The 21,298-nt window shown below is 39.5% G+C and overlaps 1 protein-coding gene across 1 annotated transcript in view; it reads left to right on the top strand.

Moving 5' to 3' along the window:
- Positions 1 to 21,298, top strand: part of PCCA (propionyl-CoA carboxylase subunit alpha) — a 353,425-nt gene that overhangs the window by 288,961 nt on the left and 43,166 nt on the right. The gene's annotated exons all lie outside the window — the stretch shown is intronic.

The raw sequence follows: 21,298 nt of genomic DNA, 5'->3' as shown, positions 1-21,298 counted from the left end.
GTGTTTTGCTTTTTTGAAGTTTTGAATTATTTTCAAACACGTATATTTTCAAAAATGTATAATACATTTCATCCTAAGTCGAGTCAAAACCATGAAAAATTTTATGGGTTAGGATACATGTTGCCAATAATTTCATAACTCTTCAGAAAGCCACTCATCATGTACTTGAATACTACTTTGACTGCACTCTCACTAGTATTATAATTTTCAAAATTATTTAACTATCTACTGAAGGAAATTTATTCAATTCATGAAATTTATGAAATTATAGTTATTATTTTTATGTATAATTTTATAATTATATTATTATAATTTTAAAATAATTTTTCTGTTGAAAAAGGTACCTTGTTTTAATTATCATGTCTCTGTTTATTGCTGTTGTATTTGCATATTTCTCCATGAATTCATTTACTAGGTATCATTTATAATCTTTAAAATATCTGTACATGCCCTTAAGGTTCCTTGTTTGGGTTGTAAATTCACATTGGGTATTTCTGTTAGCTCTGTGTGTTTATTGAGAATATCAGAGGAGAGGCCTGTGGCTTGGATCAAAGGAGGAGTGGTTTTCATCTATTGAAATAGGAAGGATATTAATAATAATGTGCATTTATAGTTTATATATGTATAGAGCTGTAGTAAAGTTTATGGATTAAAATATATGTATATACATTTGTCCTATGGAACATGAATTTTAAGTGTTGCACCTGAGACTTGTGGTTATTCTTGTTTTTATGATTAGGAAAGTATTACATACTTTTTTAATTTAAAATTTTAGATATTATTTAAATGCATGTTGTAAGAAATTGTATTAGGGTTCTCCAAAGAAACAAAATCAATAGGGTGTGCATGTGTGCGTGTACGGGCGTGTAGAGGGGGAGGGGAGGGGTGGAGGAGGGAAGGTAGTTAATGTTCAGTGATGAGTTGACGTGATTGTGGAGGCAAGTCTCAAATCTTCAAGGCAGGGAAGAGCTGTAGTTCAAGTCCAAAGACGGCGCGCCTGCAGGATTCCTCCTTGCTTGGGAGGTCGGTCCTTTTTCTTTAACTGATTGAATGAGGCCCACACACACATTCAGTCTGCTGATTTAAATGTTAATCTCACCTAAAAAAATACCTTTATAGAAACATTTAGAATAATGTTTAGCCACATATCTGAATACTGTGGCCTAGCCAAGTTGACACATAGAATTCACCATCACAGAAGTATGCATCCTACCCCCTAGAGGTATTTAAGTTATTAACAATAGATACATTCTTCCAGAAATAGAATTACATATTTTTTTCATGCAGCAATAAATCATGTATGTCTTTCCAAGTCACTGCGTAAAGATCTATGTCCTTCTTTTTAATGGTTACTTAGAATTATGTTATGTGGAGGTTTTTCTGTACCTTAGCGCTCATGCTAGAAAGGGTGCTTAGGCTGTCTCTGCTACCTGAGTTCTCTCCTTGGATTCTAATAGATTTCTCAGTGTTTATATATTGAAAAGAGTTCTTGCTAGTCACAACCTACAAAAAAACAAAACAGTTTCTCGTGCAATCTTTCCTATCTCAGAAAATGGCAACCTGAGCTGAAACCTTGTATTTTTTGTTTCACCACTTCCACCACCCCCGTCCTGACCCAAGCCTTCATCAGCCCTGATCTGAATTATTGCAGCAGCCAAAGCCTTCAGACCTTGGCCCTGCTCCCTAGTCTATCACTAATGTAGCACTTACCACTCACCGTGATCCTTTTAGCATACAGATCAAGTCAGGCGGCCTTGCTGCTCTGTAAGCATGTGGTGCACACCTCAGGGTCTCACCTACCTTTCCTCTGCGCGGACCTCCTGCCACGAAATCTGCATCGTAGGTCCTTTCTTCAAGTCTTTCCACAATCAGCCACCTCTTCCTAGTCACACTGTTTAAAATTATGACCACCTTTCCTACATTTATTTCCGCCTTCCTCCACTTTATTTTTTTTAGCAGTTATCATTATTTGACATACTTTAAAATTTACATATTTTACTTTTAAAAACGTATTGTCTGCCTTCCCACTTGAATGAAATAAACTCCGTGAGCATAGGGCTTTTTGTCTGTTTTGTTCATCACTGTATACCCAGCGTTCAGAACAGGGCTTTTAGTGTATGGTAAGCATTCAATAATTTTTTGTCAAATGAATGGATGAAACTGACAAGCATGGGGCCAAAGAAAATGTGAAGAAAGCAAATACAGAACCAAATGAAGAAAAAGCAAAGTGTCGGGGACATTTGGGACCTTAGAGATTAATCCTTGTTCCTCAGATAAGGAAACTGCATCAGAAAACATAACTTATGGGGTTTAGATGGTGAAAAAAAGAAAAGATAACTTGTTTTATCCAAGATTTCACTTGTGGTTGGTGAGTAGAGCAAGGAAGAGTGCTTGGATTTCTCAGCCCTCAGCTCAGAGCTCATCCCATCAGTAAATGCCCCTTACTGTTCCCTCTCAGACACTTCAGGCACTCAGCACACACTACAAGAAAAACACACACACATACATACATACATACACCACCGAAACAGCCAACAAAAAGTCACCCGGAAAAAAGGAGACGAGGAAAGGACAATCTTATGTAGTTGATACTACTCTCCTCCTCTAGTAAATGATGGAGTCCATGCTAACAAGTCCCAAAGAGGCTGTGTGTCCATTTTGTTTACACAGTTTCTACAGAGCAGGATCGTCCATTGTTAAAGTAATTGCTCTAAAGACCTACAATGTACCAGTTTGGACAGCCACTGTAGTTGGCTACCATGCATTTTTCTATGTATGTTATTAGCAGCAATAGATCGGTAAGGAAGAGGGAAAGAAGGTTTTGAGATAGAGTAGGACTTTTACAACAAAATAGGATGATTTCTAGCTAGCATGTGCTGCTTCCACAAGTTATCTAAGGCAGATCCAGCTTCCAAGACTTGCAGGTCAGGAATAGCAGTAGCATGTCACATGGTAAAAGTAAGATTTCCCAAATGCACAGTTGTCTTTGTGAATTTTCTATACAAGTTGGGTTTTTTTGAATATTGAAAATGTGCCCTTCGATGTTCAAAGAAGAGTTTAATCTTAGACTAAGAAAAGTACTTTAGTTGTATCAGTAAAGTTCAAAAATGTTATTGTTTCAACTTAGAGAAGGTTCAGACTTAAAAAATAATTTCATTCATTTTTTTTACTCACTCTGACCTTTAAAAAAAATGCCAGTTTGTTATTTTCATTTTCAGTAATACAAGTCACATTACATTTTAAAAATTTGGTTTTGTTAGCTATTATATAAATATTAAATACTATATAAAATGTTACATACTTTACATATTTATAAAATATATGTAAAAGAACAATTATAAAGTAAGTTACTTATAAAGAATAATGATACAACAAAGACCTGTATACCCACCATGGAGTATACAGTAAAACCTTGGATTGCGAGTAACATGGTTTGTGAATGTTCCACAAGACGAGCAAACACTTCACATACATTTTAACGTGGTAAACAAACGATGTCTTGCAATACAAGTAGTTTGTTTCCAAAATGAATTATGCTCGCAAACCAAGGTATCACTGTATATACAATTACCTTTGAAGGCTGCTGTGTACCCCTCCCCAATCCTATCACCCTTTCTTTCTCCCTCTTTACTGAGAACTTCTTCCTGATTTTTATTGCTCCTTGCTTTTCTTTTAAATTTTTCTGCATATCTGATTCCTAAATATTATACAGTTTCATTTTGCATCCTTTTAAACTTGACATACATAGAATTACACTTTGTCATTGTCTATGACTTGGTTATTTTGCTGTGCGTTGTTTGTAGACCCATCTCTACTGTTACTGGACATTGGGGTGGTTTCCAGGTTGTTGTTTTTTCTTGTAACTCTCAATGCTGCTGCAAACATCTAGTATATGGGTACATGTATCCAGATTGCACATATGCAAGAGTTTTTCTAGGGTTTATGTGCATGAAATATGCAGTGAATGAGTTCACTTTACTCCACATCTTCACTTATACCTGATATTATCATACCTCTTAATTTTTGCCAGTGGAATAATGTCCTCATTGTGGCTTTAATTAGCTTATCCTGATTATTAATGAGTCGTAACATCTTTTCCTGTGTTTATTAACCATTTATGTTTATCAACCATTGAGTCTCCTCCTCTGTGAAGTACCTCTTTTTTTTTTTTTTTTTTTTGGCAGCAGCAACTCAGCTTAGGCCAGGAATAGAATCGGCGACCCTGTTGCTCAGAGCTCGCACTCTTGAGCGAGCTCTTAATCTACTAAGCCACTCGGCCGGCCCCCGTGAAGTACCTCTTAACACCTTTTGCCCATCCATCTTTCTAAGGAGTGAGACCGCATGAGTATATGAATTTAGTCTATTTATGTCATTTGGAGTTTTAATAATAAGGCCAGAAAGGTTAGGTTGAGACCATAAACTAGTTCTGATTATGGGCTATGAATGGAAGCGAGTGTCAGGAACTATAGAGGGTCTGAGGTTTTGCCCTACTTGTAACTGACTGATCAGCCCACTGCACTTTCATGGATGCTGGTAGAAGACATGAGACCTCAGGGTCAGAGATGAAGGAGTTTATTACAGCACTAACAGTAGCCAGAATCTCATTATTTGTGCACCATTTCCATGAGCCCCGTTTCCCACAGGGCAAAGTGAAGACAGCAGAATGGTACCTGCTCGCGCTCTCTCTCTCTCTCTCTCTCTCTCTCTCTCTCTCTCTCTCTCTCTCTCTCACACACACACACACACACACACACACACACACACAGTGAGTTGTGTTCAGGAGAGCAACCTGAGCTTAGGGAACCCTTGGCTTTCGTAATGGGCAGTGAGCATGCCTCCCCTTTTGTTTCTGGAGGGTGACGCTATCTGTGTGTGCTGTATGAACATCTTTGAGAAAATAGTCCAGAACAAAGAACAGTTAGTGCCCTGCTCCCAAGAAATGGTGATACAAGAAATGGAGATACACGAGAGCCCCACTGAGAAGTCACAACCCTATAGTGGTCACAGATAGCCAAGACCAGGTGTGAACTCTCTAGCGCCCCACTGTGTCCACCTTGAAAGCTGTGTGTTTGTTTGTTGAGACCTTACTAGCGTGGGTCCGTGGCTGAATAGTGGAGCTGAGCACTGCAACCCCCAACTTTCAGTAGACTGAGATTTCAGTGTTAATTTATTTCTGAAGCATAACATAGCTTATCCTAATACACAACCTTGAAACATAAAGAACTGTCTTCTATTCATAGAACCCCATATCTACTTCAGATTCATCTATAAGGTATAGATTTAAGATTCAGTAGGTTTATTCAGTCTATTTTAAAGCCTTTGGCTCATCAACGTTCAATCCAAGCAGAAAGGTCTTTCCTTCCTGTTATGCTGTTAGAGCTTTATTTAAAAATTACCAGGTAATGTTTTTGTATAATGAAAGGCAAACTCTTCGGAGTTAGTAGAATGGAGCATTGGGAGATTAAATGTGTACCTCTGCGACCCAGGGAAGCATACTTGACTTGGGTGTACGTAACAAATTCAGAATGTCCCCATTTTAACCTTCAGTATCTATCAATTTTACTACTATTCCCCAAATATAGTATATAGGACTCTGTGTTTATTTCCTAGAGCTGCCGCAACAAATGACCACAAACTGGGTGGCTTAAAATAACAGAAATTTATTCTATAATAGTTCAGGAGACCAGAAACCTGAACTCAAGGTGTGGATTGGGTTGGTTCCTTCTGGAAACTCCCAGGGAGAATCTGTTTCCTGCACATCTCCTGGCTTCTATGATTCCAGGCGTTCCTTAGCTTGTAGCTGCATCATTCCAGTGTCTGCTTCCATCCTCACATGGCTTTCTTCCTGTGTCTGTGTATATTCATTTACATAAATCCAAGGACATCAGTCATTGAATATAGAGTCTACCCTTGTACAATAACACTCATCTTAACTAATTACATCTGCAAAGACCCTCTTTCCAAACAAGGTCATGTTCTGAAATTCTGGGCAAACATGAATTTTTGGATGACACTATTCAACCCAGTATACACTATATAGGCAAGAAAGCATATTTGGTACATATGAAAAGTTTAAAAAATCCTCAGGCAATTTACCTAAAAATATGTTTTATAAACAGAGTATTCTTTCTTCAATCTATGCCTAATAAATATCAGACTTGAGTACTACCGTTTATTTTTCCAAGCATTTTCATACCTATTATCACCAGTTATATGACTGGTGTTGTGTACTCCATACTTAGACACGCCGAAACACTGATGAAGGGAATGCCTGAGTTTTGGAAGACAAAAGAGCACACAGAAGCTAAATGACTGTTCTATGCTAATAACTGGTAGAACCAAGGTACAGAACCAGGTTTCTCTGACTTGCAAGTCTAGGTGTTAACCATCAGAGTGTCTTAAAAACAAATTGCTTTACTGTGTAATCCAGGGAGCTCTTTGCAGCAGCTGCTGAGTACAACTATCTCAGTCAGCTCGGGCTGCTATGACAAAATACCAGAGACTGGGTAGTTTAAATAACAGATATTTATTTCTCACAGTTCTGGAGGCTGAGAAACCCAAGATCAAGGTACTAACAGAGTCCTGGGGAGAGCCCTCTTCCTGGCTTGCAAGTGGCCACCGTGTAGCTGTTATCCTTACATGGCAGAGAGAGTTCGAGTTCTGGTCTCTCCTTATAAGGGCACTAATCCCATCCTGAGGGCCCCACTCTCATGATCTCATCTAAACCTAATCACCTCCCAAAAGCCCCACCTCCAAAAACCATCATACTGGGGTTTAGGGCTTCAACATATGAATTTGGAGGGAAACACACATTTAGTCCATAATATATTATACCCTTAGTTGGTAAGCTAAATATTTCAGAATTTTTCCAGGATATCTATGCCTATTTGAAATGTAAATTGTCTGGATTTTGTTTGTTTTGTTTTCGTTGCATGTTTTTGGTTGAAGCTGTAAGTTTGTGTATGTCAGACAGTATAATATAAGCTCACAAAGAAATGGAAGAGGTCCAATATTGTACTTAACCAGAATTCTTTATTTGCAATATGTTTCACAATACGGATGAATAGTTTATTACTTTAAGAATGCAAAAGTTACCATTTTATTCCAAATTTTTGTATTGTAAGCATTGTTTATATTTAATTTTTAAAGTGCCATTATTTTTAAAGCACAATACTATTAAGTCAAATATATCTCAGTAAGACTGATTTCTTTTTTTTTTGTAAAAACAATGCAGATTGCCTGAAAGAGAAAATTAGCTTAGACTACATTGAACAGTTTCTTCATAGCTGTGCTGTTGGCATTTACCCAAGGACTCTTGAGGAACTATCAAATTATATGTCTTTGAAGCTTAGCCAGAGATCTTAATGAGACCAGATCATGCTGAAGTTCTTAAAGCTAATTTAAATCTCAAATTATACATTTTAAATTAAGTTTTTATTGATAATAAATATACTTTATTTCTTATTAGCCTAGAAGGCTTGAGTGGTAATATCAGTAGAATAAACATGTTTTACAAAGATTTACCATTAAGATATGCTATTAATATGACCCTTGATACACTAGCACAATTAGATTTCAAAGTAAGCATTTACGAAGTAACAGCGATTAATGACAACCATCGAAAACAATTTTGAACTCCATCAGTTTAACTCAGGAGGGTAAACTTAATATGATAATTCATCTAGTTGAATTGTATCAGCTTAGCAGGAAAGTATGTAAATATGTGACCCTTACCTAGTTTCTAAATGGATGCTGTGCTGATAGATTTATCAGTTCCATTAAGGAACTTTGGGGAACTTTGGAATTTCAGCAATTGTTCCCTTGGAGGCTGAAAACCCAACCTGATCTCATACTGGGACCATTCTGGTCGGCGTATTTTCATAATTTGCCTTTGCTACTAATATGACAGCAAGACACAAATAACTGTTTCTAATAATATCAGATGGAGTTGTGGAGGACAGCATTTTAATGTAGTAAAAGACCTCCCCGTGGAGTTGTTATTGCTACTATAGAACAGCAGCTACACAGTTGCAACTGTAGCCTCTTAATTGATTCGTTTAATTAGCAAGAGCTCAAGCTTGGGCTGTGTCTTGTCATCTGATATCATAGGCCTCCAAATCTGCATCATTCGTATTTATAGGTACATAAACATCAAAAAGTTCTGCTTCTGAAGATTTACTTTTGGATGTTGAATTTTAATAGAGTAAACTCCACTTGTTTGAAATCCAAATTACTGGAAAATGAAAAGAACTAGGTTTGTTATTGTTTTTCTTCATCAGTACTCTTGAGAAGTAAATGATGTCATACATTTTTGGCTATTATTGTCTTCCACAAATAAACTTCCAGAGAACTTCTGTGATCTTCTATACCTTATAAATCCATAAACAGTCCTTCTATTTACATGCCGGGCTCATCTCTAATCTTCATTTGCCTTCTTCTCCCTTTTATGCCCCATCCCTTCTCTGTATCATTGAGGTTTCTGGAGTGACATGATGGCTTATTGGGATTTGCGTGCTAGTCCATGTCCCAGCCTGCCTTTGCAGGCACCCTGGGTCCTGCAAGCTTAGGCTTTCCATGTGTGCCCACGCCTAGTCAGGGCATCTTGCTGAATTGCCCCTTTAGACTTGCCCACCTAACCCAACCTGCACTAGTCCCAGTTTCCTTGGATGGGAAAAAGACAGGAAGATGGGGAGTGTCTCGCATGGAACCCCAGAGCCTTCATCAGACGGCCAGTTCCACCCCATAACACACAGGCCTCTCTTTCCGCTGGGTCAATCTCTCCTTGTTCCTGACATTTCCCCATCCAGCCATAGAAAACAGGTGGTGGCCACAGGCTACACATTTTGTGGAGGGTCGATGATATCTATTCTTTAGATACATTTTTAGAACACTAAGCAAAAAGTAAATCTATAGCATCCCATCCTGCATTTTCCCCAAATGTGAAAAATTTCAGCCAAAATGTGGGTAAAATAAGATTTTATGAAATGGGCTCTGAATGCAGTCTTAATCTTGAATATCAGTTTTTTTGTTTTTTTTTTAAAAAGATTTTTATTGGGGAATTGGGGGAGGGGAACAGAATTAGGGAAGGGGAACAGACAAGTTGCTGTCCTTTTGTTCTTCAGTCTAGTTGTGGAGGACATTGCTTCACTGGCCCATGTTGGTATTATCATTGCGCTCTTCCCGGCTGAGGCAGATCGGTCTCTGGCCATTGGGCGGACGCTCACAGCAGCTCACCCTGGCTGCTGGCCGATTACACTGGCTGCTGGCCACTCACAGTAGCTTACAGCAGCCCCACTGCAGCCTACGCCGTCGCTGGTGACTCACAGCAGCCCAGCTCCAGGTTGAGCTACTGTTCACCATCTTAGCTGTAGAGGGCGCAGCGTCACTGGTCCTCATGTGGGATCTGAACCTGGGCCCTGTTGCTCAGAGCTGGCGTCCCAAGCCAACTCCTAACCAACGAGCCACTCAGCCTGCCCTTGAATATCAGTTTTTTGGTAACATGTGTTTTGTGTACCATGTAACCAACCTAAGAATGGACTTTTGGTATGTAACCTAAGTTTACTTTTTAGTAATTTAGCATGCTGTGTTTAATATGCAAGTACAATTGTTAATATCTTATCGTGTGATGTATTTTGAACAAAAATTTAAAAACATGACTGCTCCACCACGTGCTAGGAAGTATGCTAGATAGGTGTGACTTGGCCTCTGCCCTTCAATAGCGTACTGGTAAACACAGACAAGTCAGTATCCTGAGTGCATTGTAGGTGCCGAGGTGGGTTATGCATGGGCTGATGTGGTAGCAGAGTAAATTGTAGATCTATGAGCTTTACGTTTTTTTTTATTTTTTTATTTTTCTAATACCAAAACTGTTATCAGTAGGTAAAGTATAGATCAAATGGCATACATAGCTTTCCAATTAAATATCTGCATTTCATATCTAATTAGACATTACATTTCTTTAAGGATCATAAAACCTAGCATTTATTGGTAGTCATGGTAGTCAGTCATCTTACCAATGTAAGATGATCTTTTATGTGCTGGTTAGAGTTCTGATAATGCAAAGGAAAAATATATCCCTGCTAGCCATGAGCCCACTGTCAAAAAGGATATAAAAATGTTAATGTGATAAGAGTGATAATAGAGGTTTGTGTGAAGTAGAGGTGATCTGGGGCTTAGAAAAAGGAAATGGTGGAATTGTGAAAAGCTTCCCAGTGCATGAATGAAAAAAATATATATATATGACTTGAGTATACATCTAAGACTTTTAGCATGAATAGAATTTGAACAGGGAAAGGCATTTCAGATAGGAGGGAATAGCATGTGCAAAGGCCCTGAGATAGCATTTTCAAAAACTACTTTGTGATGATGGTAGAGAAAGCAAAGGGAATAAAATACATGAGGGTGCCCAGGTGTTTAAGGAAGAGCAGGTTGGCTGGTGAGGGTGGCAGGTAGGCGGCCAAGTTCCATGTGGAAGATGAAACTAGAATGGCAGGAGCTAGATGTTGTAGGACCACACTAAGGAGATTGGCCTTTATTCTAGACTCTCAAGGATTTGAAAGAAAGTCACAAATCACCTGAGGTGTGTGTTGTTTTTATTTTTATTTTAAAGAGAATGTGTGAGAGCAGGCAAATGAAAAAGAGAGTACATTTGAGTGCCTCCTCTTGAGGGTCCAGAGTCCAGTTGTATGTATTAGGCAGAACTGAAGATGGTTCTGAGGTTTCCAGACGTGATAACTGATGCAGTGACTGGAAGGGGAAAACAGGAGAAAGAGAGAATTATACCAGAAAAATGGTGGCATAGATAGTCAGTTGGATTTTTGACTATTTGAAGTTTGAAATGCCAGCGAGACATCTATGATGTCTCCTCTGGAGAGCAGGAAAAAGATTAAGGGGAAGCATGTAAGTTGGTGCTTTGTCAACGTGTAGCGGTGAGGTATGAGGCCCTCCAGGAGAGGAGATTGCCCAAGGGGACAGTGAGGAAGGAAAGGACAGGCCCAGAATGGATCCCTGGGCGATGGCCACATCTAAGGGGGAGGCCCTAGCTTCTCTAATATAATCAATTAAAAATGACATTATCTATTGTCCAAATCATTTATATTATATATGGCTATTGGAAGCCAATTTAGTGTAACCTCAATCATGATTTCACGGTGTCCTAGGGTGTCACTAATTATTTCAAAGTATCTCAAAATCCTGCTGCCATCTGCCAAAGATCCTCAAAATAAAATTAATTTTAATGAATAACATAATGCCTTACATTTATATGATGCTTTAGGGTTTTAGAATGCTTCTTTGATTCCATCCATTTTCTAAGGTAAATAAGCCAGAAAGCACTGTAGAGTTAGTTGTCAAAATTAGACATGCCACACTCTTTGAAATGTTGTCCATTTAAAATATTTGCAATTACTGAGTTGTAGGTTCACAAGAAATTCCCGTAAACTGGTAGGAGGGTGTTTGTGAGTGTTGGGTGGGTGAAGGTAGGGAATGGAATCCTAACTACAGCTTGACTCCTTGCGTTTGAATCTCAGATCGCCTACTCACTAGCTTTGAACTTGAACAAATTACTTAACCTCTCTGGTCATGATTTTCTAATAAGCAGAATATCTACTTTTATGGAAGTGGCGAGGGTTGAATAAGAAACTGTTTGTAAAATGCCTGAAAATAGTAGGCGGTTGGCATATAGGAGCTCAGCTATTATTACAGCACCCCAAAAATATCAGTGCACTCTCCCTATGCTTCATTTCTGCCTTGCTTTCCCCCTCCTTCTTCTTGCTTGGAGAACATGCTGTCGTCTGAAATTATAATCTCCACTGAGTTCAGTCTCTTCATCTTCAGTCTCCAGAAAAATTCAGAAGGAAAGTAGTTCTCTTTTATTTGGAAAGTCTAATTTTTGTTCATCCTATGGTTATAGCCTCCTCACACATGAAACGAATTTGTCATTGAATGCTCAATATGAAGCACGTATTAAGCCTGAACCTGGGGCAGCAAGATGCCTAAAAACAGTGCTTCCTTGAAGAATAAGGGAGTTCACCAAGAACAGCCTTGACCGAAGAAGACTTAGGTGCCTTGTGTTTGAAAGGCAAAATGCTTCCGATGTAGGAGTTTTATGACGGTTCTTATGGGCCTTCGTTTTTATACCAGCCTCACTTTGAAGTGAAGTTATTCCAAGTAGGCCACTTAAGGCCACTGTGGAGTAGGACTATGTATTGCTGATCGTTTGTACGTACCAGTTATTTGTTGGTGTTTAACTTACGGTGAGTGTGATGTTGAAATAGGAGCTCTTTTCTCATAGAAGCAAAGTCTGTCAGTGGTTCTCAAATTTGTGCATGTTTAAGAATCACGTGGAAAGCTTGCGGAAATGCAGAACCCAAGGCTCTGTTCCCAGCCAAGCTGATTCCCTAGGTCTGAGGTGAGGCCTTTGGATCTGCATTTGTAAGACATCAGTTTAAAATACACCGGGACTAAGATTCGAATCCATTTTGACACTGAATGTAGGATTAGTATCAAGTTTAAGAAATGGATACCAAAAAATAGATTCTGTGACTGGCATTGTGAGTCAAGCTTGGGAGCCGTGTGCGGATGTTTCTTGTTATAATGAGAGGGTAGGACAAGCTTCTCGTTTGATTATTTGAAGTGTTAATTGATTAGTGTAAATGTTTATGGTATGTAATTTTTTTTTTAACCAGGGAAGGACAAGATAGGACCTAAAGCATAATAATTAAATTCATAGTATTATCAACTGTGTCTTAAATTTACTTATGAACTGTGTTTTAGATTTAGTCTGAATTATTTTGTCTTATAGCCACAGGACAGTCATAATTTCTATTTTTGGCCTAGAGTGGGATTTCTTAACCTTGGCAATAATGACATTTTGAACCAGATAATTCTTTGCTCTAGGAGAACTGCTCATTATGGGATGTTTAGCAGCCCTCTGGCCTTCCCCCACTAGATAGATGCCAGAGCACTTCCCCAGGTGTGACAACCAAAATTGTCTCACATTGCCAATGACCGTGGGGATGCGGAGGGGCCAAATCACCCCAAAGTGAGAACCACTGGCCAAGACAGCTGGAATAGTTGGGGTTTCAGAGTCCTCTTTCCCATCTCATTACTAAGTATAATGTTCTAGGGATGAACTCTCTGTATCAGATGTGATACTTCTCCGTGGCCTGATGCTTACAAAGTCTTACACACATCCTGACCTCCCCGAATGCCTTATGCAGAGAAAATAACAACACACAATAGCTAGCCTCATATTTGCTTTGCTTTAGGAATGTATTTAAGCGTTGCCTATGTAGCAATGTGTGTGAGGGTTACCCTTTCGTAGCCTTCCCATACTGGATCGTGAGCCAGACCTGCCATGGACAGCCGTTCCAGAGAGTTAAGGCAAGTCCTATGTAGCTTCTGTACTTGGCGTTCTGTTTATTTGGATCCATTTACCATTGGCGTATCTGTACTGTTATTGTTTACCAAAGACCCTCACATCCAGAGTCAACAGTGACAGTGTACAGTTAATACCTGGTCTCAGAAGCTGCTCCGCTTCTTTTGGGCCTCAGTTTTGTAACAGGCCTATAATCTTCCTGGCGAGATGTATCAAATAGAGTATGTTACAAGCATCACCTCACAGTGGTATCTGCAAAGGAGTATTTTTCTGTTCTTTTCCAGCTAGCATTTAATTGTAAAGCTCCTTAATATTTTGTGGCACTTTCCCCTGTGCATGGAAATTATATAGCAGGATGCCTGGCAAAGCATGCAAGTGTCAAATAGCAGTCAGCATCTCAGGTGTGTATTCGGAGAGGTAGCGCTCCTAAGCCAGCATGTTTTATGTGGTGTAAATCCTCAAGATTGTGGGGGACAGCTAGAATAATTACTGAGGTATCAGTGTTAATTACCCTGGGTAATTACCAAGCATCAGGGACACGTGAAGCTGTGAAGTGCCCTTGTTTGAAATGGAACCCCTGCCTAATTTAAGGGTAGGGAAATAATTAGTGTGTAAGTTCTGACAATCACCCTTAGAGTCCTCCTGTCTCTGTCCTGTCTCAGCTGCTCAGTCAACCAGTGGTGGCCAAGGAGACAAGCCTCCCTGAGTGGCTAAAGTGTGCCCAACACTGTATGTCATCTTATGCTTGTCACCTCATTTAATTCTCACAACCATTGAGATCATCATCCGAACCCCCACTTTACAGGAGAGGGAATGCCTCGGTTATGAGCTGTGGGGCTCATATAGTAAGGGCCGCCCCAGGATTCGCACCCAGCTCTAAGGAAAAACCTTGGCTTCCTTCGCACTGGCATCTGGGTGGCTGGGAGTTAGGTCTTCCAATGGCCCTTTGCACTTGCTATCACTCCCTTCGCATGTCCTCATTAGTCCTCACTGCCTGCTGGAGAGCAGCTGGGTGGGGGCAGGGGACCAACCTGCCTCTCCAGTGTTGGAACTTAGACCCAGCCACTTAACGGGGAGCGTGCTAAAGGGGCTTCCTCTGCTTCCCCCTGTGCATTATTTTTGTATTGGGGGGCGGGGTGTTCTTTTGTGCACAAGGTAATATAATAATATTTATCCAAGTAATCATTCTAGATATTAAAAATACATTAGAATTGCAATTTGATGTACTTGATTTAAAGCCTTTCCCCTCAATTAGAGTGTAAGAAACCCTTAGCTAGTATCTAAGGTGATTAGGGTGTGGAAGACATGTTTAAGTGTGTTGTTCTTATTTATGTATGTAAGCCCTGTCTGTCTGTTCTACCCTCCACCTGTCTGTTCAACCAAACTTTGAGCTCCCTTAAAGGATTTTAGGAATAACACAGGTAGTTTTTGAAATATAGATGCCAGGCAGTGTTTTCTAGTATTGCAAATATAGACCAGTGGTTCTCAACCTGGGTGATTTTGCATCCTAGGGGACAATTGACAATGTCTGGAGACATTTTGGTTGTTACATATAGTGGGCTGGTACTGGAATCTAGTGGGTAGATTTCCTTAAAGTTATCGTAAGCATCACTAGGGATGCTTCTCAATATCCTACAATAAATAAGACAGCTTCATATAAAAGAACTATCCAACCGAAACTGTCAATAGTGCTGAAGCTGAGAGTCCTGGTCTAGATGATAATTATGGAAGGGCATATAAATATCTGTGAGCATCTCCCCAACCCTTTACAAAGCTCTCTAATACTATGCAAACTTACTCTTACATGTTCTGGATGAATAGTACACAACTATTCCACCCTATTCATTCTAGGTTATCACACCCAGCCTCAATTTGTACATTGAAAGAACTGCAGGCATCTTAATAATATTAGAGAAAGAACTGGGCTCCATGTACTAGTACATAAATGTCACATATATTGTTTTACATTTTATCCTAATATTGATGACTCTTTGTGTGTGCATTTGCATCTTCATAAAATTTTTACCAGCATATCATTCCTATAAATGAAGTTTGTTCTTAATCAGTCTGTGTAGTTACGACTCAAAGGACTTTAATGTTGTTTTTTTGTATTTTTGATTATATTTAAATTTCCTTTCAAAAAGAATAAACTTTTTATAGTTCAAGCTTGCCCATTGGTAGAGTTTTCTTTTTGGATCATCTCTGTTAATGCTACAGCTACTCAGAGTAAAAGATCAATTAGATGTTATTGTATCAATTTATAATTTGTTAAAAATAAACCTACGTTAATACATGATGTGTGTTCCATGTGTGCACACAGCATGTCTGAGCTTTTGACAAACCCTGTACCTTCCGGCAGCCCTTGGTTTGAAGGTGGGGTTATAAGGATGTAGGAGTGGTGGCCAGGCAGCCGCTAAGTGGCCTGACTCCCTCAATGGCCCCCACACTGTCTGGTCTGTACTCTGGCTTTGGGGAGTTCTGCAGGTCTGGTCTTGACTCAGGATGTTCGGAAATGTACCTACAGGATTTTAGTTTATGGAGGTGACTGAGTGCCAACACGGAGAGGTTAATGCCATTGAAAGAACTACTTACATTTCCCAAGGAAAGGGGGCATCCCACACCATGCAGGGCCGTTGGGAAAGCACCAGGGTTGGTCAGGAGACAAAAAGGGGAAAGCATGGGCAGAAGCTTTATTTGGGGTTTCCAAAGGAAAGGCAAGGTAAACAATTTGGGATTGTCAAGTTTGAATCATGTCTGTGGGCTCTGGGTGACAGAGGAGGTCTCTAGGTGTCTGGTACCTGGCCCTGGGGTGATTTAGACAAGACAAATAATGGTGTGGCGTGTGTGTTAGATAAAGGGGGGTGTTAGCTTGCATTTGAAAGGCATGCTCCCAGGAGAGCTCGGTTCCCCATTTGTAGGAGTTACCTGGCTCTGAGAGACAGCCTTTCTCCAGGTCTGTAAAGCCCCCAAGATGTCAAAACATTACAAGATACAGAAAAACTTTTTTTTAAAGGACATGGTTATACACACAGAACCTGGAAATAATCAGATCCTAATGGAACTGATGGCCAGTACCTAAACTCACAGAGATTGTCATCTAAACCAGTGTGTTTATCGACTTGACGGGAGGAATATTTCTTCCAGTGACCAAATCTTTAAGTCTTTCCTCCAGAACATTGGCTAATTGGTGGTATCAGAATAATTAGGAAGCTAGTCCGAATAATTTCAGAACTAGTCTGGTTTACCTGGTAATCAGAGCTCAGGGAAACCCAGTGCTGTGCTGAAACCTGGTGACCCACTTCTGACCTTGATCAAGAACACCCTCCAGTGTCCACCTCCTTGCCGCCCCTTTTCAGTGTCTGAGTGCCGTTCATCCTTCTGCAGAAAGGACTCAGTGCAGCTGATGAGGCTGCAGCCGCCTAAACTATAGTTACAGACTTACCCATACAGAACTATGGTCCTGCTCCCCCGTAGGCTAACACACTGATCACTTGATTTGGAATTTCCAGGGTCCCCAACTCTTTGATCGTGCGCTCTCACAGATGATGACAGCACGTCTTTGTGGAGTTTTACATGCATAGCTCTCAGAAGTTCCTATGAATTTTCCATTTCTTAGGTAACACCCTCTGTAGTACACATGCCCAGAAAGAAAAAATATTCCATAGCAAGAGCCCTGCAAGATCTCATTTCTAGTCCCAGTAATGCTTTAAAACTGGTTGTCTGACCTTCCTAAACCTACGTTTTCTTTGTTGTAAAATGAAAGGTTGGGGTCAGTGACCTCTAAAGTCTTTCCCAGCTTCATCCTGCTCCGAGAATGATTACATTTGTCACAATATACAGTGTGCTTCACAACAGTAGCAAAACACCACACATGCAGCTTATTATCATTGTCTGTCTTTTGATCTCCTTGAGTTTGTCAGTTTCATTTGGGAAGACATCACTGGCTTATCACACAATGAAATTGTGGCCTGTCCCTTAATTTCTGGGGACAGCACATTGTTCTGCTACAGGCTCAGTGCTGATAATCAAGATTATATATTCTGCTTACTGGGACTTTTTTGTGGTTTCTAGGGAAAAATGCAGATGCTTTTCAATTATTCTAAGGGAATTTTGATTAACCCCCTGGGTAGAGTTCTCTGTACCACCTGCCATGGAGAAGTGCGTTTTATTGAACAGAAGGTATAGAATTGAATTGCTCATATCTGTTTTCTTTCTGATGCCTATAGTATTATTTCAAGTTAAAGCATTCTAATTATTATTTAATAAATATCTGTCTAAAATAGGTCAAGACTGTTAGAAGCTAAACCTCTTTTGTTCCTCAATTTCAAATGCAGATACGTTAATTGGACTTGAAGTGGAATTTCCATGTGAAAGACTCACCTTTTTCTTTTATGTATGTAAAAAATAGTTACTTTTGAGTGGAATAGTCAGCGTCCTGCTTACTATTAATATATAATTCTGAGGATTAGCCCTTGGAAGCAATTTGCTTATATTTATTGCAACGCTGCTGTTTTTGTTGTTCTTGTGGATGTTTTGCACGTTGACCACTTTCCTCTCTTGTATGTCCATTTTTACCTTTTTCCTGTGGCCAGAATACTTCAGCGGCTTGGTTTATAGAGAAATATCAAACGGCTACCTCTAAGGCCTTTTTAAAAAGCAGTTTTATTGAGATAGAATTCACATTCCGTACAAGTCACTCATTTAAAGTATACAGTTCAGTGGTTTTCAGTCTGTTCCCAGAGCTGCACGGTCATCACCACAGTCAGTTTTACAGCATCTCCCTAACCCTGGGAGCAGCCCACGCCCCCTGGAGTCGCTTTCCATCTTCCTTCAGCCCTGCCTGCTCCTGACAGAAGCCAATCTGCTTCCTGTCTTTACTCGTATATATTTGCTTATTCCGGACATTTCATATAAACAAAAACATTCTACATGTGATCTTTTGTGACTGGCTTCTTCCACTTAGCATAATGTTTTCAAAGTTTATCCATCTTGTAGCATCAGTACTTCATTCCCTTTTTTTCAGATAAAATCCCATGGTGTGGATAGACCACAGTTTGTTTATCCATTCTTCAGTATGGACGTTTGAGTTGTTTCCGTCTTTTTAGTTGTTATAAATAATGCTGCTATGAACATTCCTGTATATGTTTTTGTGTAGACATGTGTTTTCTTTTTTCCTGAGTATATACTTATAAGTGGGATTTCTGGGTCATATGGCAACTCTATGTTTAACTTTCTGAGGAACCTCCAGACTATTTTCCAAAGCAGCTACACCATTTTACATCCCCATCAACAAGGCGCTAGTGATTTAATTTCTCCCCATCTTTGTCAACACATTATCTTCTTTGAATTAGGGTATAATCGACTAATGTCAGGTATACAACATAATGATTCAATATTTGTATACATTAAGAAATGTAATACCCACTGTCTATCTTTTTAATTCTAGCCAACTAGTGGGTATAAAGAAAGGACTCGTTTTTTAAATACTCTCTATGTAGGATTCTTCATTTTTCTCCTAGAACTCGTAATTAAGGCAAAAGTAGCCAAAATTGTATATTAGTTGTATTTTGTTTTGTTTAAAATAAACTTAACCCTAATGAAACAACAAAGCACATAATTTTAATTATTGTATATTTTTTATTACATTGTTGTCTCTTCCTTGAATCAAATGTTTCAGATACTAAGCAAGCAGCTCCTTTCATTGCCCTAGGCTTTTTTTTTTAATGGTAGCACATACTGTGCAAGAAGGTCATTACATAAAGAGAGGAAAAAGGAATAATCAGCATCGAAGAGAAAGTTAATGCTGTTTGTATAATTTTTAATAGGCATCTTATAACATTTTGAGATTTAAACCAACTAATAATGTTTTTTGCACGCTACTGGACAGTTTCCTCGTATTGCCTGTGAACTGATATTCTGCTTTGGAAACTCAGGTAGTGAAAATATTTGTCAAAGCTTCAATACCAGTGCTTTAACTCCTTAGTCATTTAAGTATTAATCCTGTTCTATGGACCACCTACACGTGTTTGTAAGGGATATTATAACTGACACTGTATTTAATTAGCACTAATATTGTGTAGAAGGAAAGGCATATTAAGTACCTTTCCGAGTCTCTAGTTCAAAATTAGCAGAAGCTGGGAAGAAAAAGCTCTTGTCTATGCACCATTGTTATTTTGCATAGATATGGATGTTTGTGATCCATTACTCATTTGTTCATTCATTCATTCATTCAACAAGTGTTTGTTGGGTGCGTATATAATGTGCCAAATAATGTTCTAGGTGCTGGGAAATGGACCAGGTTCAATAGGACAGAAATAATAATATTCACAAATAGTATTCAATGGCAACCAGTGGTGTATACAGTGTAGTAAGTATAAATTCATATGTGCACAAAAGTCACCTTTCTTAGCTCCTCATAGCAAAACCAAAGACCCTGAGGTCCATCCTCAGAATACCCCATTGGAGGGACAGGGAGGAGGATGAAGACTTTGGTTTCTGAAGTTTTTTCACTTTATTCTCACTTTTCAAAGTAAGAACCATTTTTGTTTGTTTTGTTTTGTGGTCTTTAGTGTCTTTCCACAAGTGGAAAGATCTTGCTTCCTTTTTTGAATTTCCTTTTGGATTTTATAGTTATGACTTCAATTATGTATTTCCCATCTGTTTGTAAACAAAAAGTAATTTACATGTTGATAATGGGGGAGGTTATGTATGTTTGGGGGCAGGGGGTATATGGGAAATCTCTGTATCTTCCACTTAATTTTGTTTAAGCTTAAAAAACTATTCTAAAAAATAAAGTCTATTTAAAAAAAAATACAACTTACCAGGCAATGACTGAGGGCACATGACTTTCAAGTCAGGCAGCCACTTATTTGTTGGCTATTTGATGTTAGTTTTATTACCTCTCTAAGCTCAGTTTCCTGGTCTGTAAAATGAGAGTAATAATACCCATCTACCTCGTTGGTTATTGTGAGAATGAAATGAGAGAATGCATGCATGGCATGTAGTAGAGTTCCTGGCACCAAGTAATCACTCAAATTTATACCTAGCATTGTGGAAATATATTTTACACCCAGGAGTAAAAAGTTTTATCCACCATTATGAGACATGATCCTGGGAGCTTTCTAGCTGAATAGCTGTTTCCTAAGGGCAGCTAATTTAGATCTAGAGTCTCTTAACTCACACAGTGCGACTCGTTCTCTGTTTCTTCATTCTAATGTGAACATTTCTGGAATGCTCGGTCTTTTTCCCTGAAATGTCTTAACACGTGGAAGCCTCCCGTAGTTTGTCAGCGGGGGAGAGTGGTGGGGATGACAGCTGCCCTGCGGCAGGCTTGGTGGGGAATGACAGTGTGCCACGGGACCAGAGGAGGCCTGCGCAGTGAGAGGGAAGGCAGGGACCAGAAGGGATGCAGAGCCACGGAGGGTTGGCTTTCTCCCTGGGGGTGGCCCAAGCTTGTCTCTAGGCTGAAGGAAAGGAGCTGATAGCGAGGAAACAGAGTATAATTGATGAAGCAGCGTCCCCGGGGAAGGAGCAGGCCCAGGGTTCAAGTGGGATGCCTCACGGAGAACAGGAAGAAAGCTCCCCCTCTAGGCTGGAGAGACAGCGGTGAGGACGACTGCAGATCTATGAAGGCTTGTAGGATGGTAGGTGGGCTGTTTAAGGACCCTTCTTGCCTTGGCGAAAGTGTTCATCCATTTAGTAATAGTTATTCTGTTGACAGAACAAACTTTTCTATTTCAAACACTAGTTTTGTTTTGTTTTTTGTTTTTTTTTTTTAGCTGAGCCATCCTACCACCTGTTAACAGCTCAGTAGCAGCTTAGCTCAGTAGCAGCTTAGCTCAGGCCGGGAATCGAACTGGCGACCCTGTTGCTCAGCGCTTGCACTCTTGAGTGAGCTCTTAACCAGCTGAGCCACTCAGC

This window comes from Hipposideros armiger, unplaced genomic scaffold (assembly GCF_001890085.2).
Source record: "Hipposideros armiger isolate ML-2016 unplaced genomic scaffold, ASM189008v1 scaffold_397, whole genome shotgun sequence".
Taxonomy (NCBI): domain Eukaryota; kingdom Metazoa; phylum Chordata; class Mammalia; order Chiroptera; family Hipposideridae; genus Hipposideros; species Hipposideros armiger.
Note: the sequence above shows the minus strand (reverse complement) of the source record. Positions and strands in the feature narration are given on the sequence as shown.